Source organism: Narcine bancroftii, chromosome 5, assembly GCF_036971445.1.
Source record: "Narcine bancroftii isolate sNarBan1 chromosome 5, sNarBan1.hap1, whole genome shotgun sequence".
In the NCBI taxonomy this organism is placed as follows: Eukaryota; Metazoa; Chordata; class Chondrichthyes; order Torpediniformes; family Narcinidae; genus Narcine; species Narcine bancroftii.
The window spans coordinates 178,302,184-178,323,659 of record NC_091473.1 but is presented as its reverse complement, the minus strand read 5'-3'; the positions used below and the strand labels follow the sequence as shown (position 1 = coordinate 178,323,659).

Below are 21,476 nucleotides of genomic sequence, written 5' to 3'. Positions count from 1 at the left end.
TTCTCCTTTCTTTTCCGGCATCTTTTTTTTTTCCTGTTGTTTTTACTTTTTTCTTCTTAGGTGCCATCTTCTTTCTCTTCTCTGCAACTTTATTTTTTATTTCTTATATTCTATATTTGTTGAACTTTGTCTTTTCTTGACCTTTTTTCTTTTCTGGTGAGGGCTGGCTTTACCCTACTGGCCACTACTCCATCACGTGACTCCTCCAGTAGTTGATAATTCTTAATTCCTCTCTCCACATGAATTCCATTCCATATTTTTAGTATATGTTTTAAAATTGATATCTCCATATTTCCTTTAAACAGTTCATTATTCCAGGCTGAGCTCCTTCAATTTCATTACTATTTTGCAATGAATAGGCTCCAATCCATCCAAAACATTTCTCCAACTCAAGAAGTCAGTGAGCCAGTGAGGGATGGGTTGGAAGTGAAGTTGCACCTTTTCAATGGTGTTTAGAACACCCTTGATTGGCTTCCTCTACCCACTTTGTTGTCTTTTCCAATGACGGAGTTGAAACAGAGTGTTGGGGTCCGGTGTCAGACATGCCAATGTGTCCTGCCAATTGGAGACGATTGGCTGGAGATGCTGGCCTGCGCAAAGGCCAGTTCATTAATTTATCCTGTGACTGGAGTGGAAAATGTTTTAATTCAAAAAAAATGACAGCGCAGTAACAGGCCTTTCTGGCCCAGGTGCCCATGCTGCCCACAAATACCCCAATTAACCTACAACTCCCGTACATTTTTAAGGAGGGAAGGAAACCAGAGCACCTGGAGGAAACCCATACAGACACTGGGAGAAGGTACAAACTCCAGTGGCAGATGTGGACCCGGGTCGCTGGTGCTGTAGTAGCAGCAGAAACAACATTGGTACTTCTGTTCCCACTCTGTTCTCCTTATGCTTATTCTAATTATAATTTCAGGTGATAACCAAGGGTAGAAAAGCTGCAGCTTTATCTTCCAGGTTCCCACAGTGAGCTTAAAATCATTCACAGTCTAGATCTAGACTGATACGGGCAGCTTCCATGCTTACTTAGTGCTGCATAAAGTATGCAGCTGGGCCAAGCCCTGAGCTTGCCCTGACCTCTGTTACACAGAGTTAGTCATTCATGGATGATCAAGGTTATTAGAGAAGGAAACAGAAGAGAAAGTATTCCAAAATACTTGTACTTCCACTGCACATTTCCTGAAACATTTTACAGCTGATGGAGTTTGTTTATGCAATGTTTGCAGTGGTGATTTGAGGAATACTAATGAACATCCAGTACAGTTAACATCTGTGATTTGGGTCTGGGCTTGTGTCGGAGGGTTGGATCTGGGCTCGGGTTGCCAATGGTTTGAACTGAAGTGGAGTCTTGTGTGGCTGCAGAGGCTGTGGGAGTGCTGGAGGCGAGTCCACAGATACTCAGTATCTCTTAAGGGACTCGCTTTTGCTTCTCTTTCTCCTTCGGTGATGGGCACCAAGCATTGCTAATGTCAATGGTGAATCTTTGCCATCTAGACCAGTGGTTCTCAACCTTTTTCTTTCCACCCACATACCACCTTAACCAATCCCTTACTAACCACAGAGCAACTATGGCTTAAAGTGGTATGTGATTGGAAAGAAAAAGGTTGAGAATCACTGACTTAGACCATCCCTCTGGTAGTGTCGGAGGTTGGGGTCTGGAGCTCGGGTTGCTGATGGTTTGGACTGAAGTCTGTTTGGCTGCAGAGGCTGCGGGAGGGATGGAGGCTCTGAAGGGACTCTCTTTTTGCTTCTTTTTCTCTGTCTGTAAGGGGTGCTGGACAATTTCTGCTGAAGGCAAATCTTTGTCTGCCTAAATGCAATTTTGTGTAATATTACATCTTGTTTTATTACATGGCAATAAAAGAGTCTTGAATCGAAGTGACCTTGGTTGAGGAATGACAATTGGCTTAAATGCCTACAGAGAAGTTGCTTGGCTCATATTCAGACATCTGTGGGATCTAACTCAACCAGGGACAGCTGAAGTGTCAACGTCCCTCAGCGTTGTTCTGGAGAGTCAGTCCGGATGTTTGTGATCAAGTCCGTGAGTACCACCTAAACATGCAAGCATTGGCCTCAAGGGGCCAAAATGATGCAGTGAGACGCAGGTCTGGAGGTCTAGTCACCTAGCCGGAACAGGCTCTGCCTGTAATCACCCAATTACTGTAACCCGACATTCATCCAATTGTTTATTTTCCCAAAAGTCCCCCCCGATTTGACTACTCATCAACAGTCTGGGGACAATTTGCAACGGCTAATTAAACAACCAATAAGCAAGACCTCCTTTGAATTATGAGAGGAAAGCACAGCATGCAGAAGAAACACAGACCGTCGCATTGAGATGGTGCAAACTCGGAAATGGTCAAACCCAGATCTCTGGGGCAATGAGGAAGCAGCTTTACCTCTGCTGTCAGTGTAAAGCAGTGATGCACCACTGGGGATCCTCCAGCTCACTCAGAGAGGCATTGGTTCTCAGAGTCCTTGGGCTAAGATCTGAACTGACTGTGTGCCCCCCTCCTTTCTATTGGTTCAGATCTCAGCCTCTACCCTCCCTCCCTTTCTCTATTGAAGGGAAGCTCCAACCACCCACTTTTCCCCTTGGTCCATCGCAAACAGCACTTGAGCAATGGCTCCAATCACACGCTCTGCAAGGCAGCTGATGTATATGCCAACCTCACTAGTGTCAGAACATCACATACCCTCGAGATTCGAGGGAGTAGGTTTTGGACGGAGATGAGTTAGAGCTACTTTTCCCCGAAAGTGGTGAATCTGTGGAATTCTCTGCTCAGGGAAAGAGTGGAGACTGCCTCATTGGAAATACTTACAGTGCAGACAAATAGATTTTTGCAAAGTAGGGGAATTAAAGGTTAAGGTAAAAAGCCAGGTTGGTGGAGCTGAGTCCACTGGCCAAATCAGCCATGACCTTATTGACTGGCAGAGCAGGCTCCAAGGTCCTCTAATGGCCACCTCCAGCTGTTCTTAACCTGAACTGAGAACTAGAACTTTCTGCAGAATTAACAGCATCAAAATGAAGACTATTCCTTCTTCCCAGGGATATTCAAGATTCAATTTATTGTCATGTAATAAAGACAGTGTAATATTACACAAAATTTCTTTTGTCTGCCATAAGGCACAGATTCGCCATCGGCAAAATTTGCCTGAAGCACCCCTTAGTCAGAGAAAAAGAAGCAAAAGAGAGGCCCCCCCCCCCCCCGAGTCACTGAGGGTCCGTGGATTCACGTCCAGTGCTCCCGCAAGCCCCTTCAGCCACACAGAGTCCAGACCAAACCACTGGCAGCCCAAGCTCTAGATCCGAACCTCTGACACGGTCAGGGATCTTGTGGCCTAAGTGACCCCTCTGCCACTCCAAGTACAGCTAAAACAGAAATATGGCGGCACCATTGGAGCAGATAGCACAACGCTATTACAGCGGCAGCGACCCGGGTTCGAATCCAGCCCTGTCTGGAAGAGGTTTGTGCGTTCTCCCTGTGCCTGCGTGAGTTTTCTCTGGGCGCTCTGGTTTCCTCCCACCCATCAAAACCATATGGGCCTTGTAGGTTCATTGGTGCATATGGGCTGGAAGGGCCTGCTATTTATGCTGCCCGTTTCATTTAAATGTCAAGTTAAAATTAAATTTAAATTTAAATTAAAAATCTTCAAGACTACACAAATTTTTCCAACTGAACGACCTTGTGGCACAAGACTGTCCCTTTAAGTACCCAGGTGCATTCTGGGATCCTATTTCCAGAACCCTTGAATAAAATAAATAGGCATTTGCAGTAAACACCATCTGTTAATTCCAACTTGTCTGAACTTTGAAACATTGCTTCTGTGTCAAGCGGATGAGATACAGTTTATTGGCAACCTGTGAGAATACAACACAATCTGAACTTACAACCTGAGGTCCAAGAACATGAATCAATAGGCATTGCTTTGTACTTGGCTGAGATGTCAAATCAGGACAGGTTCTCCTAATCATTTGACAGATTATATTCCAGCAACTCTGACACTGCAGGATAGGATTGCAAAGATGTCACAAGCTGTGAAATGTGTGTGGGGGGGGTGGTGGGGAGGGAAGGGGAATAGTAGTAGCAATAATACTAATATGTGGGCTCATTTTTTGCAATATTTGGACAGGTACATGAATAGGAGGGGTATGGAGGGATATGAACTGGGTGCAGGTTAGTGGGACTCGCAAGAATAATAGTTCAGCACAAACTAGGAGGGCGGAAGGGCCTGTTTTCTGTGCTGCAATGTTCTTTGGTTCTATGACTACTCGGTGGCCTGGGCAACAGCCTGGAGAACAGATATTCTGACCACAACTGAACAATGGCACCTCTCGCTGCGTTCTGTTTGGTGGGATCTTGCTGTACACCATTTGCCATCGGAATCCCCTTACATCATGGGAAATTCTCACAAAAATAGTCTGGGATGTTCCAACAGCATCATGGAATGAGCTGTCGGGCTGTGGATTGCGGCAGTGAAGTGGAAGCATGGCTAGAATGGACCAGTAGTTCTCAACCTTTTTCTTTCCACTCACATACCATTTTAACTAATCCCTATGCCATTGGTGCTCTGTGATTAGTAAGGGATTGCTTAAGGTGGGATGTGAGTGGGAAGGTAAGGTTGAGAATCACCACTTTTGATTCAATTATTACTGCAACATTTTGCTTGAGAAAAATTGTGATTGGCCCATTTCCCTTGGAGTTATGAAACCCTGCACATAACAAGTCAATGAGGTACAATTAAAACAGTGGTACTAATCACAGAGCACCTCTGGCATAGGGAATACTTAAAGTGGTATGTGGGTGGAAAGAAAAAGATTGAGAACCACTGGAATAGAGGTTAGCATGATGCTAGTACAGAGGTAGCCACCCAGGTTTGAATCCGCCACTCTCTATTTGCATGTTCTCCCTGTAACCTGTGGGGCTTTTCCCACCCTCCAAAAAATGTACGGGGTTAATTGGATGTAATTGGGCGGCACAGGTTTCATGGGTGTGGTGATATGAATATACTGTGCCATGTACAAATGGCTGGCCTGCCCACTGATGACTCGCTCCCTAGTGACTCCTCCCCTTTTGACCTAGCCATAAAGGTCAACCTCCTTTCTCCTGTCCTCCATTCGAGCACTTGGAGTCGGGCCAGCTACAATCTAATGTGTATTAAATCCTATCGTTTGTCTCATTCAGTCCTTGGTGGTATTGATAGAGCAAATCAATTTAATACACATTAGATCCAAGTGCCTTTCGAGTCACGAACGGTGTCTCCGTGTTCGAAAGGGAGATGGATCAGATGGTAGACAGGCACAAACTAACGGCCACTTTCCCCTGCCTGGACAATGTCACCATCTGCGGTCACGACGCCAATCTTGCTAAATCCCTGACTTTGACTTTCAACAAGGCAAAGTGTGCACTTAGCACTACTCACCTGCTCTCCTTGGATGCATCATGACACATGATGTCATTGCCTCTGACCCCGATCACATGTGTCCCCTCATGGAGCTCCCTATCCCACACAACCTCAAGGCTCTCAAAAGGTGCCTAGGGTTCTTTTCGTACTATGGGTGCCTAATTACGCTGATAAAGCCTACCTCCTGGTAAGGTCCGCAACATTCCCCTTGTCGGTAGAAGCCCAGGCTACACTCATCCAAATCAAAGGAGACATCGCCAAAGCCACGATGCGTGCCATGGATGAATCCATCCCTTTCCAGGTGGAAAGCAATGCCTCCAACTTTGCACTGGCTGCCACTCTCAACAAGGCAGCAGCCAGTGGCATTTTTCCCCGCACCCTCCACAGCCACAAGACATGGCACTCCTCTGTCGAGAAGGAGGCACAGGTGATCATTGAGGCTGTGCGCCAGTGGCATCGCTACCTGGCCGGGAAAAAATTTACTTGCTCACGGACCAATGACCCTTTGCCTTTATGTCCAACTCCAAACTATGGAATAAAATCAAGAACAATAAAATCTTGAGGTGGAGCTCTCCACCTACAACTATGATATCCTATACCAGCCGGGCAAGCTCAACGACCCCCCCAGATGCCCTATCCTGAGAGACGTGCACCAGGGCACATCTCGATCGCCTCAAATCCCTCCATGACCTCCTCTGCCACCTCGAGGTCGCGAGACTGTTCCACTTCATAAAAGCTCGGAAACTCCCGTACTCCATCAAGGACGTCAGGTCTCTGACCAGACACTATCAGGTCTGCCCAGAATGTAAATCACAATTCCTCCAGCCCGACAAGAACACCTTGGGCTGGCCTGCCCACTGATGACTTGCTCCCTATTGACTCCTCCCCTTGTGACCTGGCCATACAGGTCGACCTCCCTTCCCCTGTCCTCCATTTGAGCACATGGAGTCAGGCCAGCTACAATCTAATGTGTGTGTGTGTGTGTGTGTGGGTCTGTGTGGGTAGGTGGGTGTATGTGGGTGTGTATGTACATGTGTATGTATGTGCACACACATACACACACACCCACACATGTACAAACACACTCATACAAACACACACATGTACACACACCCACACACATACTCATCCATCCACACCCACACACACACCCATACACGCACACCCACACACACACTCACCCACTCATACACACACCCACCCACAAAAACACACACACTCACCCACTCATACACACACCCACACACAAACACACACACCCACACACATACTCACCCATCCACACCCACACACACACACACACAAACCCATCCACACCCACACCCCCATACACACATAAACACACACACACTCACCCACCCATACACACACCCACACAAACACACGCACACCCACACACAACCACACACACGTACACACACCCACACACATACATACACACACACCGACACCCACACACTCACCCATCCACACGCACACACACACACCCACAGACTCACACACACCCAAACACACAACATACCCATACACAATACATCCACCCACACACACACATGCACAACAACCCACACAAACTTACAACGACCCACACACACACACCCAAACCCACACTCACTCCCACACACATACATACATACATACACACCACACACACAAACATACATACACTCATACACACCCACACATACAAACACACACACCCACAGACAAAACACAGCCACATGCACAAGCACACATTCCCACAGACACACACACCTCATACACATTGACACATACACACACACACACATACATACACATACACACAAACACACACACTCACCCACACACATACACACACCACACACACACATGAAGACACATAACCACACATACACACATACACACACATATACCTATACACATACACCCACAACACACACATGGACACAAAAACACACACAAACACACAAACATGCATATACATACACACATACATACACACATATGCATACAATAACATACACACACATACATACATTCACACACACACATACACATGCACCCAGGCAAATGCACACACACAAAAACACACACACCTGTGATGGAATATTCGGGAATGTTTTTCAGAGATAAATTGGTAAAATTAGAGAAGGTTACACACACACACACACACACGCACGCACGCACGCACGCACGCACACACACGCACACACACAACCATATGCACAACAACCCACACAAATGCACTGCGACCCACATACACAGACACCCACACTCAATCCCACACACATACATACATACATACACACACACACTCACCCTCCCACTCCCACACACACATGCACACAGACATACACACACACACACCCACACCCACACATCCACACGCACACCCACACATCCATACATAAACACATATACACACACACCCACACATACACACACACACTCACACCCACATACACCCACCTACCCACACACACCCACACACACACAACCCACACAAACACACAATGACCCACACATACACCCTCACTCACTCTCACACACATACATACACACACCACACATACATACACTCATACACTCACACTCATGCACACACACACCCAAAGACACACACAACACATCCACCCACACACACATGCACAACCCACACAAACACACAATGACCCACACCCACACTCACTCTCACACACATACATACACACACACACCACACACATACACTCATACACACACATGCACCCACACCCACACACACATACACACACACCACACATGCATTAAGCCACACACCCACACATACATACACTCAAACACATGCACACATACTCAAACACACACACATACATACACATGTACATACACACACCCATACAAATACACATACACACATACATACATATACACACACACATACACATGCACACAGGCAAATGCACACACACACACACACACACACACACACACACCTGTGATGGAATATTTGGGAATGTTTTTGGGAGATAAATTGGTAAAATTAGAGAAGGTTACACAAACACACACACACACACACACACACACACACATACACACACACACACACACACACACACACAACAATTCTCAAGGTTCTTCAGATGTTATGGTAAGAAACTCATTTCACAACATCAAACTGCATTGAGTTTACAGATGCTGGAAAACTAAAATCAAAACTTCAGCACATCAGGGAGTGCCTGTGCAAAGGAAAGCATTAAAGTACTTCCTATCCATTCCTTCAGCTGCTCTGAATTACTTTTCGTGATCTAGAAGAGGTACTTAAAGCAACAATGGGCCAGGACTCATCAAATCCCATTTCAGCTGGATTTGCTGTGATGATAAGAAGCTCTATGCTCCCTTGAAACCATTTGGTAGCCAATAGTTCTAAGGCCAAGAACAATCGGCCAAGTCACCATAGGGCCACAGGCACTCCTGGCTAACATTTTACCTTGACCATCATCTGAAACAAATGACCTGATCAGTGCCACATCTTGTGTACACATGAACATTAGTCGGCCATTCAGATCTTCAAGCCTCGCTCTGCCTTCAAAGTGGTTGTGGCTCATCTGACTGTGACTGCCCCCTGCACATTCCTGTCTAACCTTGCTTAACTGGAGCCGAAAATACACAAAGGCCATACTTCCACCATTCCCGATGAAGAGAATTTTAAATGCTCAAGCCCTCTGAGAGAACCAGAAGAACATACACCCTCTATCCTGTTTAGGTTCTAACTTCTCCCACGAGAAACATTCCCTCTGCCCCCCGCCCACCCCACATCCACCCTGGGCCTCACTCTTGCCTGGATTGCCCTGAAAGCCGAGGTCAAGGTTGCAGTCTAACCTGTCGCTTTTACAAATCCGGTGCTAACTGTAAGGAATTTGCCCATTCTCACCGAGTCTACGATGGTTTCCTCAAGGTGCACCATTTTCCTCCCACCCTTCAAAAAGTACGGAAGTGGAAGGCTAATTGGGTATTTGGGTGGCATGGGCTCGTGGGCCAGAAGGGCCGGTTCTGTACCTCCAAATTTAATTTAATCAACATCCTTGTCTCAGAACTGCTCCGAAACCACAAAAGCACTGTCTGCAATATTTCTCTTTTCTTTTTAAAATATTTTTATTGATATTTAAAGGATTAACAATTAAACAGTATGCCACATGATTAGAAAAAAGTTACAAATATGATCATAATTAAAGAATTCCTTAATAATAAAATAAAGCATAACAACAAAAAAGTGGAAAAAAAGGAAAAGAAGTTATTAAAATTTCAAATCCCCTTCCTCTAAGCAAGGTTGAAAGTTGACATGTAGGAATCCAGTAAGGCCTCGTTGGAGAGGGACAGCATAGCGCCAGAAATCTAGAACAACGCTAAATCTTAAGATTATGATAATAATCCAAAAATTAGCCCCGTGTCTTTTGGAATTTAATATTTGATTCTTTGATAGCATGTCTAATTTTTTCTGAATTTAAGCAGGACGTAATATCGTTTAGCCACTTCAATATTTCACCTCACTTGTATTTTGGCTCTCAGATCACTGTGAATATTTGTTATCAGTCATAGGTATTATATTGTCCCTTCTGGTTCAAATGTTACTACCATATTAGAATTTATCTTTTTCATTTTATTTTCATTCCGATGGCAATAGTGAAGTGACACTCAGCATGTAAATGGTAATAAGCTGTCTGTCCTTTTAGCTAGTTGCAAAAAAAAAGGACCAAGAGTGTTCCCCTGATGTCCTGCTTCGTACTTATCTCTCACCAGGTCTATCACAGGCACAGGCCTACCGTCCACCACATGAGGTACAATAAAAGATCCCCATGATCCTCTCCACATCCTCTTCTCACTGCTAAATCAGGCAGAGGGCACAGAAGCCTCAAGCTTCAAGTTTTTTTTTCCAATAGCTTCCAGGCTCTTGAACCCCACTGCATTCCCTAACCACAACACTACTCTCAAACCAGGGTTCTGTCTCATACATTATTTGTTTGCACTACTGGCCAACTGCGAATATTTATTTTACTCTTCTTCATATATGTATTATCTTTTTTCTTCTTTGTGGCAAACACAATGTTGGCATCCATATCTAGAGGAACAGGATACAAGAGCAGTGGAGGTGAGTACAGGGTACGGTTTTAGGCTCCTCTTTCAGAGAGATCGTGCTGGCATTGGAGGGGATTCACAAGAATGATTCCTAGAATGAAGGCGTTAGCATATGAGGAACATTTGACGGCCCTTGTTCGGCAGTCCTTGGAGCTCAGAAGAAAGAGAGGGGACCTCACAGAAGGATTTCAAATCTTGAAAGGCCTGGACAGTGTAGATGTGGCAAAGTTGTTTCCTATGGCAAGGGAGTCAAGAACAAGAGGTTACAATTTCAGGATGGAAGAGCGCCTATTTAAAACAGAGTCAGAGGAATTGTTTTGGCCAGAGTGGTGAACATCTGGAATTTTCTACCATGGGCAGTTGTGGAGGCCAGGATATTTGGGTGTATTTAAGGCAGAAATTGGTAGTCAGCGTATCAAAGGGTATGGGGAGAAGACAGGAGAGTGCGCTGAGTGGAAGAATGGATCAGCTCGTGAATGAATGGCAGAGTGGTCTTGATGGGCCAAATGGCCCGCTTCTGCTCCAATATGGTCTTACAGTTTCACATATGATTCATATTTAAATTGTTTCTGTGTTTTATATACCTGAGAAGCTGCAGCAACGAAGAGTTTCATTGCATTTGTTCTCAGACAAGTCATTCATTCATACACCCGAGTGTCAGATTAATAGTTTCACCTCTCTTTGTGGGAGCTCTGTCTTCAAGACAATTTCTGACTCTCTAACACCAAAAGTTGATTAATTGTTTTACAGTGGTACTGTAATGGATTATGTTATATTTTATATTGTATATAGATGTTTTAAAGGAGATAAATACAAACACTTCACAACATCGGTCTCATTTAAAATGCAAGAGCTCTGCTTAAACCAGACACTCCAGGCCCAGGGGCTTTGTAAGGAAACTGCTTTGCTGAAGTTTTACAAAAGGAGGTGCAAACAGAAGAATCGGGAGCTCAAGAAACTTCAAAGGCAGATGTAAATGATTTGTTGTTTTGGGAGCTACAGGTGAATTGGGTCCGGTGCTGCAATCTGTCTGAATGCAGTTTGCTGTTCGAAGAAGGTCATGTGGTTTTGCAAGCAGAGAGAGGACAAGAGACCAAACAGGCTTTCTCTAAAAGAGAGAGAGAGAAAGAACTGGTTTCTGCATCATGGCAAGCTGGCAGCTTGTTTAAAACCCCATTTTGAAGACAGGTTGGGAGTTCTGAGTTCAGCATGTTGAAAACCCTGTGGTCCATACAAGAGGAAATGGCTGGCTAGAATGTTTCACCTGAAATAAAAGAAACAAAAAGGAACTCTGGGGTGACCTGCAGAAGAAGTAGTTTTCATTTGGAAAACCCTGAAAGGTCAAGTTTCTTCGGCAAGATACTGAAGTGGCTGATCGGAAGGAATCAGGTTGTGGGTGTCCAACGAGCAACAAATCTCTCTCTGAAACCAACGAGAACCTTCTTGAGCAGTAACCAATTACCTTTAAACACCATTAAATTCTGTGCACAGTATAAGAATTTCCTAATACGAGTGAACTTGCTGGAATGAGAAGGGAGATTGGACTGTGAATCAAAGAACTTTTCTGAATTTACACACACATTACATACACATACACTTAGAATTAGAAGGGGGTTAAGTTAGTTTAAGTTGTTAATAGTAATAAGTTAAAGTTTGATCCTGTTTTTATGTTTAATGAAAGCTAAAAATTACTTTTGTTTAAATAACCATTTGTCTTGATGAATTTCTATTGCTGCTGGGTTTTGGGGTCCTCTAGGCCTGTAAATTGAGTAGAAGGATTTTGGGAGGACACAATTTATTTTTTTGAAATTGCTGTTAAACGCAAAGCATTTCTGACCAACTATGACTTGACTCAAGTTGCCACTGTACTGACAATAACCACACCAGCCGTGCGAGTATAAGACAGCTTTAATAAACTAATATGGACCCTAAGAGGTCTTGTCTCTCTGCAAGACGAACCTGGAAGGCTAGACTGTAGCTCTGGACTGCTTTATATACAAGGTCACCGGGATGACCCCTGGTGACCTAGTGGTGTAATTACATATCACCACAGCCACCACACAGTGCAGCCCTCGCAGAGACCTTTGCTCACTCTGCAGAGTGCGATAGGAGGGATGGAAGGGCAAACGCTCAGCTGATAATGCCAAACCAGTAACTACAGATCACAAGGCTGCACGACTTGAGCTGGCCTTCGCCACATCGAACAGGAGTCCATGCAGCTGCCGGGGTGACACTCAGCGACTCTGAAAAGGCTCTCACTTCCTTCTCTCTCTCTCTCTCTCTCTCTCTCTCTCTCTCTCTCTCTCTCTCTCTCTCTGTCTCTCTCTCTCTCTCTCTCTCTCTCTTTCACTGTAAGGGTCACTGGATGACTCTGCCTTATTGCAGGCAGAAGTTTTCTTACATTTTTAATGTATTATTGCATGACAATAAAAGGAATCATAAACCATACCCCTGCAGCCTGACAATTCACAAGCAACTGGCAGTCATCCAGTGTTGGCCTGCCAATCAACAGTGCGGGGATAGAGTTCGAATGGATTTGGAAGTGCTGTGCAGATGCCCAACATGTCAATCTTAGTGTGCTTATTTACAAGACAGACCTATCTGACAGAAGTGGGTCTGTACTTCAAGATTCTTTCATTGTTATGTAATAGTGCAGAATATGTAATATTACACAATATTGCAGCAGCTGTCTGACCCCTCTGGTTGCACGCCTTTCCCACTCTGCTTCTTATTCCCATGCCGACCTGGCAGTACCCTCCACCATCTTTGTGAAGACCACCTCCTGGTTAGCTTCCAATGTCAGAACTTCCAACCTCAGGCAGCTCACGCCTCCTATATTCCTTTCCCACTCCCACCCAGGGTTCGCTTCTCCCTTTCTTCTTTTCCAAGCTCACTCCCTCCCCCTCCTATCCCTATCTGCCCATCATTCCCCTCCTTGTGCACTGACCAGCTCCTGCCCCACTCCACCCCCTGTAATCATTGCTCGCCATCCCCCGGACTTGATGCAGGCTTTTGATATGAAACATCGACCTCCCTTGACACCCTTCCAACTGGTTATTTTTAGCCAGACCATGCAAAATATTCCAGGTGCAATCTTACTGGGCCCTAAATAATCAAAAAAGATACCTCTATTCGAAACTTTGAACCACCGAGCACTACAACACAGAAACAGGCCTTTTCATCCATGTGCCATTTTGCAGCCCATTTTTCCAGCTGTCATATACCCCTTTTACACAGAGATCCCACTTAATAGGCGTGTGAACGACCCGTGTTTAAAGCCAAGTGGACCAAGAAAACCTGGGTCGAAATGCATTAGCTCTGTTACTAATACGCTGGATGAAAATGCACCACCATCCCGCGATCATTGCGTTCACACAGGTAAATGAAGTGGTTAAAAGTCAGTTAATTCCCATCTTTTATCAGCAATGTAAAAGGGGTAATAGATTCATAACAGGTATAGCCCATCAGCCTACTAAATCCATGCCAACCATTGGGAAACATTTTTATATTAATTCTATCTTTACTCATTTTATAATCCCTGGATTCTCCTCAGTTCAGAATCAAAATCAGGTTTAGTGTCGTGAACATGTGTCACACAATTTGTTGCTTAAGCTGCAGCAGAAATGGTGTGTTATGGTACCGTAAATATCATATTTAAAAATAAATAATGTGTGAGAAAGAGGAAGTAGTGAGGTAGTGTCCAAAGTTTCACTGTCCATTCAGAAATTTGATGACGACTGGGGGTGCTTCTTTAGGCCCCCGTACCATCTTCCTAGTGGTAGTGGTGAGAAGAGGGCATGGACTGGGTGGTGAGGGTCCTCAAGAGGGGTTTTCTGAGACATCGCCTCTTAAAGATGTCCTTAATGGACCAAAGACTGACGTCCATGATGCCTCTGGCTGAGTCCAACCCTCTGTAGCCTGTTCCTGTCCTGCGTATTGGCACCTCCATACCAGACAGTCATGCAACCAGTCAGAATGCTCTCCACGATTCACCTGTAGAAATTTGCAAGAGTCTTTGGTGACGAACCAAACCTCCTCAAATTCCTAACGGAATATAGCTGCTGTTGTGCTTTCTTTGTGATTGCATCAACATGATGGTCCCAGGAGAGGTCTTCAGAGATGTTGACACCTGCAGCCTGACAGCCTGCACATCCTTGAGATGTGGGAGAAAACCGGAGCAGGCAGGGGAAACCCAGACAGTCACGGGGAGAACCTGCCATCTCCACACAGGCAGCATAAGGTCAGGATCGAACCCAGGTCACCAGAGGTGTGAGACAACAGATCTTCCCGCTGCCCCAGCGTATTACCCATGATGTACCCCCAGCCACCATTCACTGATCCTTTAGATACCAGAGGCATTGAATGGCGCACTACACAGTGATACCACATGAAAGATCCGGGCTCTCTCAGCCACAGGTACTCTAATCCTGCTGGAATAATGTCAAAGGTACATCAGGGTCCAATAGAATACAAGAGAGTAACAACCATGTCACGTGCTTCGATTTTCAATCGTGGTAAGGACTCCCTGCAACACAACACCAACATTTCCAACCCCTTTCTTTATTTTTTTTTGTTTCGAAGCAAGTGGACACCAGTTGCAAACACCCACCACATGGGGAGCCCTTGAGCCCATTCGCGCTGACCACCCACTTGTCACATGTAGCAGTGGCGGGCACCCACCACATTGGGAGCCCGTGAGCCCATTTGCGCTGACCACCCACTTGTCACATGTAGCAGTGGCGGGCACCCACCACATGGGGAGCCCTTGAGCCCATTTGCGCTGACCACCCACTTGTCATGTGTAGCAGTGGCGGGCACCCACCACATGGAGAGCCCTGGGCCCTTCCCACTCAGAGCACCCAGATGGTCATGGGGGTAAAATGGCACTGCATTTAGTGTGACCCTACAGTGCAAACATTAGCCACAAAGTTTTCTCCTTCACTAACAATACTTCGATGGCTTTAACCTACTTTAGGACACAAGGTGAAAACCTCAATATAAATGCAAATCTTGTGTGTTTTGTTTGGTTGCCTGAGACCATTCCATTTGTTCTTTCAAGCAGATCTGTGGCAGCTTTATGATGGGCATCAGGTGGGAGAGCCTCTGACTGACGACCATGTCTTGTGGTTCTGACAGGCCTTCATCTTCAGCATCCTGCGCAAGGCCTGCCCTCAGGCACGCAGAGAATGAACAATTACACAGCCTCTTACGGACGAGGTGCACCTTTAGCCTGGAGGCAATTTATCGCAAAGCCTACTTTCTCAATCACAGCTGCTTCAAGTAGATAGTCGCATGGTAAAATTCGAAATGAAAGTTCACAGCTCTGCTTTCACAAACCATCAATGGAAGGAACCAAAATTAACTGCATTCACCTTATCACAGTTGCAAAAAAAGACTTGAGATCTTTATTGAGCCATTTGCCGGAGCATTCCTGATTCTCATTAACATTTCCATGAAGTACTCTGTTTTCCTTCTTCCATCCAGGAGGGTTCAAATGGCGCTTAAGTTAATTTGTTTTCTCTTTTCTTAGCTCCAGTAAATGCACGAGTCCAGGTCAGGTAGTCTCCAAACTTTCAAAGTGAATGCCCTCTGCTTATCAATGCTTGTTGACTGACCAGAAGCCCTCCATGAATTAAAAGTAATTTCCTGCTCCCTTCTGTGATCAACTCCATAGAAATAGCATTGCGACATTCTGAAAAAAGATAGCGTGCTTTAAATTTCTTTTGAAAGCTGTCATTTCATAATTTTAAAAATATTGGAGATGAGGAAAAAGGCTGTGAGTCAGCTGTCACCCAATCGAGCAATGAAGCTCTCGGACTGACGTTAAGTATGGGGTAAGATGAGGCAAGCAATGGCACAGGCTGAATGCTGGGGAGCAGGCCCACCCAGAAACCTGCCCAGAGCCACATCCACTGGCAAGTCCAACTCGCAGGCACAAGAGCCAAGAAAACAGGGCAAAGGTATTAGATGACAAGACCGTGCAGGCCCTTTGGAATACGGTGGTGCCAACCTATGTTAACCTTCTCAAAATCTAAACCTTCCCTACCACATAACTCTATTTTTCTTTCATCTATGTGCCTGTCTAAGAATCTTTTAAATATCCCTACTGTTCCAGTCTCCACCACCACCCCCCAACATTGAATTCCAGGCACCCACTACTCATCAGTGCAAAAGACGTACCCCTGACATCTCCCCTAAACTTTCCTCCCCTCTCTTTGGACAGATGTCCTCTGGTGTTTGCATCTCTTCCCCCTAGAAATAGGTGCTGGCTGTCATTGTCCTTTCATTGTAAAAACACAGTGCTGGACAAACACAGCATGTCGAACATTGTCCTTTATAGAACAAAGATAAAGATACAGAACTGATGCTTTGGGGTTGAGCCTTTCATCAAGATATGGAAAAATGTTGGCAGTCACCCGAATAAAAAGGTAAGGGAGGAGGAGCATGGTCGCAAAGGAAGGAGGTGGAGAAGGGAGGGAGGGGGCACAGCAGTAAGCAAGGGGAAGAGGGAGGGTTAAATAAATAGAGAGGGAAGGGGGTGGAAAGCTGACAGAAGGAAGGAAAGGGAGGGGGAAAGGAGAGCAGGTTAGCAGAAACCTGAAAAGTCAATGTTAATGCCATGCAGCGGGAAAATGCCCAGATGGAAAATCACGTGTTGTTCCTTCTTTTTACGGATAGTCTTGGTGGGAAGTACATGAGGCCTGTCAGCATGGGAATATGACACAGTACTGAAATAGTTGACCACTGGGAGGTCCCCGTCACTGGTGCGATGGAGCAAAGGAGCTCAGCGATACAATCTCCCAGCATGCACCCAGTCTCTCTGATGTGGAGAAGGCCACAAAGGGAGCCCCAGATGCAGTACTTCCATTGCAGTCCTTCCACTGTCTGTTCATAGTTCATTTTGAAATCTGATGACAAAGGGGAAGAAGCTGTGTGTGTGTGTGTGTGACATACTAAATCTCCTCAAACTCCCAACGAAATATAGCCACTGGCGAGCCTTCTTCATAATTGCATTGATATGTCTCCAACAGTCTCCCACACAAGAGGGACAATTTACAGCAACCTCTTATCCTGACAGCCTGCATGTCCTGGGGATATAGGAGAGCACCCAGGAGAAACCCACATGGTCACAGGGAGAACCTGCAAACTATGCATCGGCAGCACCCAAGGTCAGGATCGAAACCAGGTCACCTGAGGTGTGAGACAACAGCTCTACCTGCTGCACCAGCATGTTTCCCATGATGTACCCCCAGCCTCTACTCACTGATCCTTTAGTTCCCAGAGGCATCGAATGCCACACTAAACAGTGATACCACATTAAAGATTCAGGCTCTCTCAGCCACAGGTAGTCTAATCCCACTGGAATAATGTCAAGGGTACATCTGGGTCCAACAAAGTACAACAGAATTACAACTGTGCCACGTGTTCGATTTTTCAATCTTGGTAGGGACTCCCAGCAACACAACACCAGCATCTCCAACCCCTTTATTTGAGTCTTTTGTGTTTCAAAGCAAGTGGGCAGCAGTAACAGGCACCCACTACAAGGGGAGCCCTTGAGCCCTTTCCACTGACCACCAAATCAATGCGTCTCCTAATATTGTAGACCTCCATTAAGTCGCCTCCCATTTTTCTTCGCTCCAAAGAGAAAAACCAAAGTTCGGCTAAACGTACCTTATAAGACATGTTCCTCAATTGATACAACATCCTGTTAAATCTCCTCTGTATGCTCTCCAAAGCTTCCACATCCTTCCTGTAATGAGGCGACCAGAACTGAACACAATATTCCAAGTGTGGTCAAACCAGAGTTTTATTGAACTGCAACATTGCCTCATGATTCTTGAACTCCATCCCCTGACGAATGACGGCCAGCATACCATAAGCCTTCTTAACTACCCTATCAATATGCACAGCAACCTTGAGAGATCTATGGATGTGGACTTCCACACTCTTAAGTATCCTGCCATTAACCCTGTACTCAGCCTATACCAGTTGGCACATAAATGTGGACCAAAGAGCTCGGAGTGTGCTGTACTGTTCCATGTTTTATGTTAAATGTCAGCATTACATCTTATCCATTGAGCCCCATCCACTAATCCACCTCCTCGACAGGGGGAAATACCCCAGCCGCACATGGCCTTTTGGAGAGGTGAAGGGGAGCATAGAAGTAGGCCCTGTTCTGTTATAGACGTTGATTTTAAAAAAGGCAGCACTATTACTGGTGCAGATCCAAGAGGGCAGGGAGTGGAGGCATAGTGCTCCTCCAGAGGGTCCACCCACCCATTCCACACGGCGACAGCTCCATCCATGCTTGAAATGGCCTATTAAAGTAACTAATGGCATTTTTATTTAAAGTCCTGTGACCATGGGGTCTGTGCCCACCTGCACTGGTAGTGACCTTGAGGGGTTGCAGGCTCTTGGGGAGCAGCGGACTGGCGCAGGACACCAAAGGCAAGGAAAACAGCGGCCTTTGAGAAGGAGAACCATTGGAGCTTACCCCTACAGGAGGGTGATCAGTGGCCCAGCAAAGGGGATTAATGGCTGAAGGCCCCACGCAGGCTGCAGGCATTTAGGGACTTGCAGTTGAAGGACCCACACGGGCTGCTGGGCACTGGCTTATGGGAATCAGAACTGAGATTCAAGAAGGAGCTGAGCGCAAGAAGGGCACCCTTCAAAACTTATGGATTAATCGGGGTATTTTGGCAGCTTGGGCTCATGGGCTGGAAGGGCCTGTTACCGTGCTGTATGTCCACATATAAATTTAAATATCCCAATGAGCCTCTTGTTTGATAAGCAATACTGCCAGTAATCTCCTGATCCAACCCACCCCCAAATATGAATACATAAATTAAAATGGCAGTGGCAATATGTCTTATTTATAGTAAAAACACAGAAACACTGGAGACACTCAGCAGGTCCTCACAGCATCTATAGGAGGTACAGATATATATAAATGGTGTTTCAAGCCTGAGGCCTTCTTCAAGGGTACGAGTAAAAAGCAAGCAGGCAGCAGAATTAAAATGGTGGGCAGTTGGGAAGAAAGGGCTGGGGGGAGGGGAGTGAAGTGAGTACAGATCAACAGACAAAAGGTGCTCACTGGTCAGGAGAGGAAAGATGAGAATTGATTGGGGAGGAAGTGTCCTGTGAATGCAGACTGGAGAAGTCGATATTAATGCCATCCTGTTGGAGGGGACCCAGACGGAAGATGAGGTGTTGTTCCTCCAATTTGTGGGTGGTCTCAGTCTGGCAGTGCATGGTACCATGGGCAGACATGTTGGCAAGGGAAAGGGACGGGGAATCGAACTGGGTGGCCACCGGGAGGTCCCCACCATTACGGCTGACAAGAGCTGAGCTGCTCAAAGAAGCAATCTCCCAGTCTGCGTCCGGTCTCTCCAATATAGAGGAGTCCACAACGGGAGCCACCAGATGCAAAGACGACCCTTGTAGATTTACAAGTGAAATGTTGCTTCACTTGGAAGGACAGTCTGGGCCCTGAATGGTGGTGAGGGGGGAGGTGTTGGCACAAGTGGAGCGCTTCCTGCAGCCAATATGATTTATGACTTATATTGCATTTGGAGAGGAAATAGAGCCTTCTGCTCCCCTCCCTCCCACTCGGTTTGAAGGCAATTGTACATCCACAACACACACACTCACTAGCTGTCAGTGAGACAGAGTGCGACAGAGCTGTCAGTGCGACAGAGTGCGACAGAGCTGTCAGTGCGACAGAGCTGCCAGTGAAATCCCAGTTTACAAATGAAAACATTCCAGCCTTTGTTTTAAGCCTGTGACACTAACCAAACCTCTTGATTCCAGCCTGCAAGGTACCCCAAAACATCTGATATCTCATGTGTGATGCAACAGAACCGCTTGTTCAGATTCCAGCCAACAACTCACTCCCTGGCACTTATTACTGTCTAAATAAATTAGCAAGTCACTTCCAGCCCTGTGAATTGCATGGTTTTTGAGAACATAACTCTGAAGAAGACACATGATTAAGGTTCAGAAAAGTAACGGATCGGTTCAGTTTCAGCTGATGCTGTTACAGCACCAGCGACATCGGTTTGAATCCCGTACTGTCTTTAAGGAATTGGTACATCCTCACCGTGTCTGCATGGGTTTCCTCTGGGTACTCTGGTTTCCTCCCACCCTTCGAAACAAAGATTAATTTGGGTGTAATTGAGGGACATGGGGTTTAAAACGGCTGGAATCGGCTCCTATTATGCTGGAAATATAATTAATTGATCAGAATTGATTGATCAGAGACTTTGCTTTCAGGTTCTTGTTTCCTTTCCATGGTGTGGCAATATGTGGTCTCCATCCAAGTTCCACTGAGCAAAGGTGTGCCTGCTGGGTGCGTCCTCACGCTTGTGCACCAGCAGGTGGCCATTGGTCAATCCTTTCGTCAAACCTGAGGAGGGGCTGAGAAAACGGCTCCTTTTGAATACTCGAGACAACATTCCACATGGATTACAGCTCATTGAAAAGGGGTGCTGTTATGGACTATGACATGGATGCCTGAAGCAATGCACAAAGTAGTTGAGGGTCAGGCAGCATCCATGAAAAAGAAATAGACAGTTGATGATTCAGCCCCAAAACACTGACAGTCTATTGCATTCCACAGATGCTGCCTGACCACTGAATTTTATGCGCTGCTTCAGTTGTCCAGCACCTCCAGACTCTTGTTTACCTCCGTGAATGCCTGTCGCTCTCATTTGAAGTAGGTTTTCTCCACTGTATTTTTTCATTAGATACCTGCCACGTCACATTTTACAAGCTCAACAAAGTGTCAAATTCCCTGTCAGCCACAATCACAAGGTTTCCAAATGGATAGATTCAAAACAGCTGCACAGTGGCTTCACAACATGGATAGAAAAGGTTTGACCCCCCCCACAGTCTATAAGTACTGCATCAAAATATCGATCTCCATGCTCTCCCCAGAGAATGGGCAGGCCAAAGGCAAAGCAAAATAGAGG

General features: G+C 45.8%; 1 long non-coding RNA gene across 2 annotated transcripts in view; it reads left to right on the top strand.

Annotated features, from left to right (window-relative positions):
* The window catches only part of LOC138762863 (uncharacterized), a 58,182-nt gene extending 41,994 nt beyond the window's left edge, over nucleotides 1–16,188 (top strand). The window contains exon 4 of one of the 2 annotated variants that reach the window (XR_011357217.1): nucleotides 15,569–16,188. This is a non-coding gene — a long non-coding RNA (uncharacterized lncRNA). The remainder of the gene's footprint in view (nucleotides 1–15,568) is intronic. The other variant, XR_011357216.1, reaches the window with a different exon arrangement.
* The last annotated feature ends 5,288 nt before the right edge of the window (nucleotides 16,189–21,476 follow it).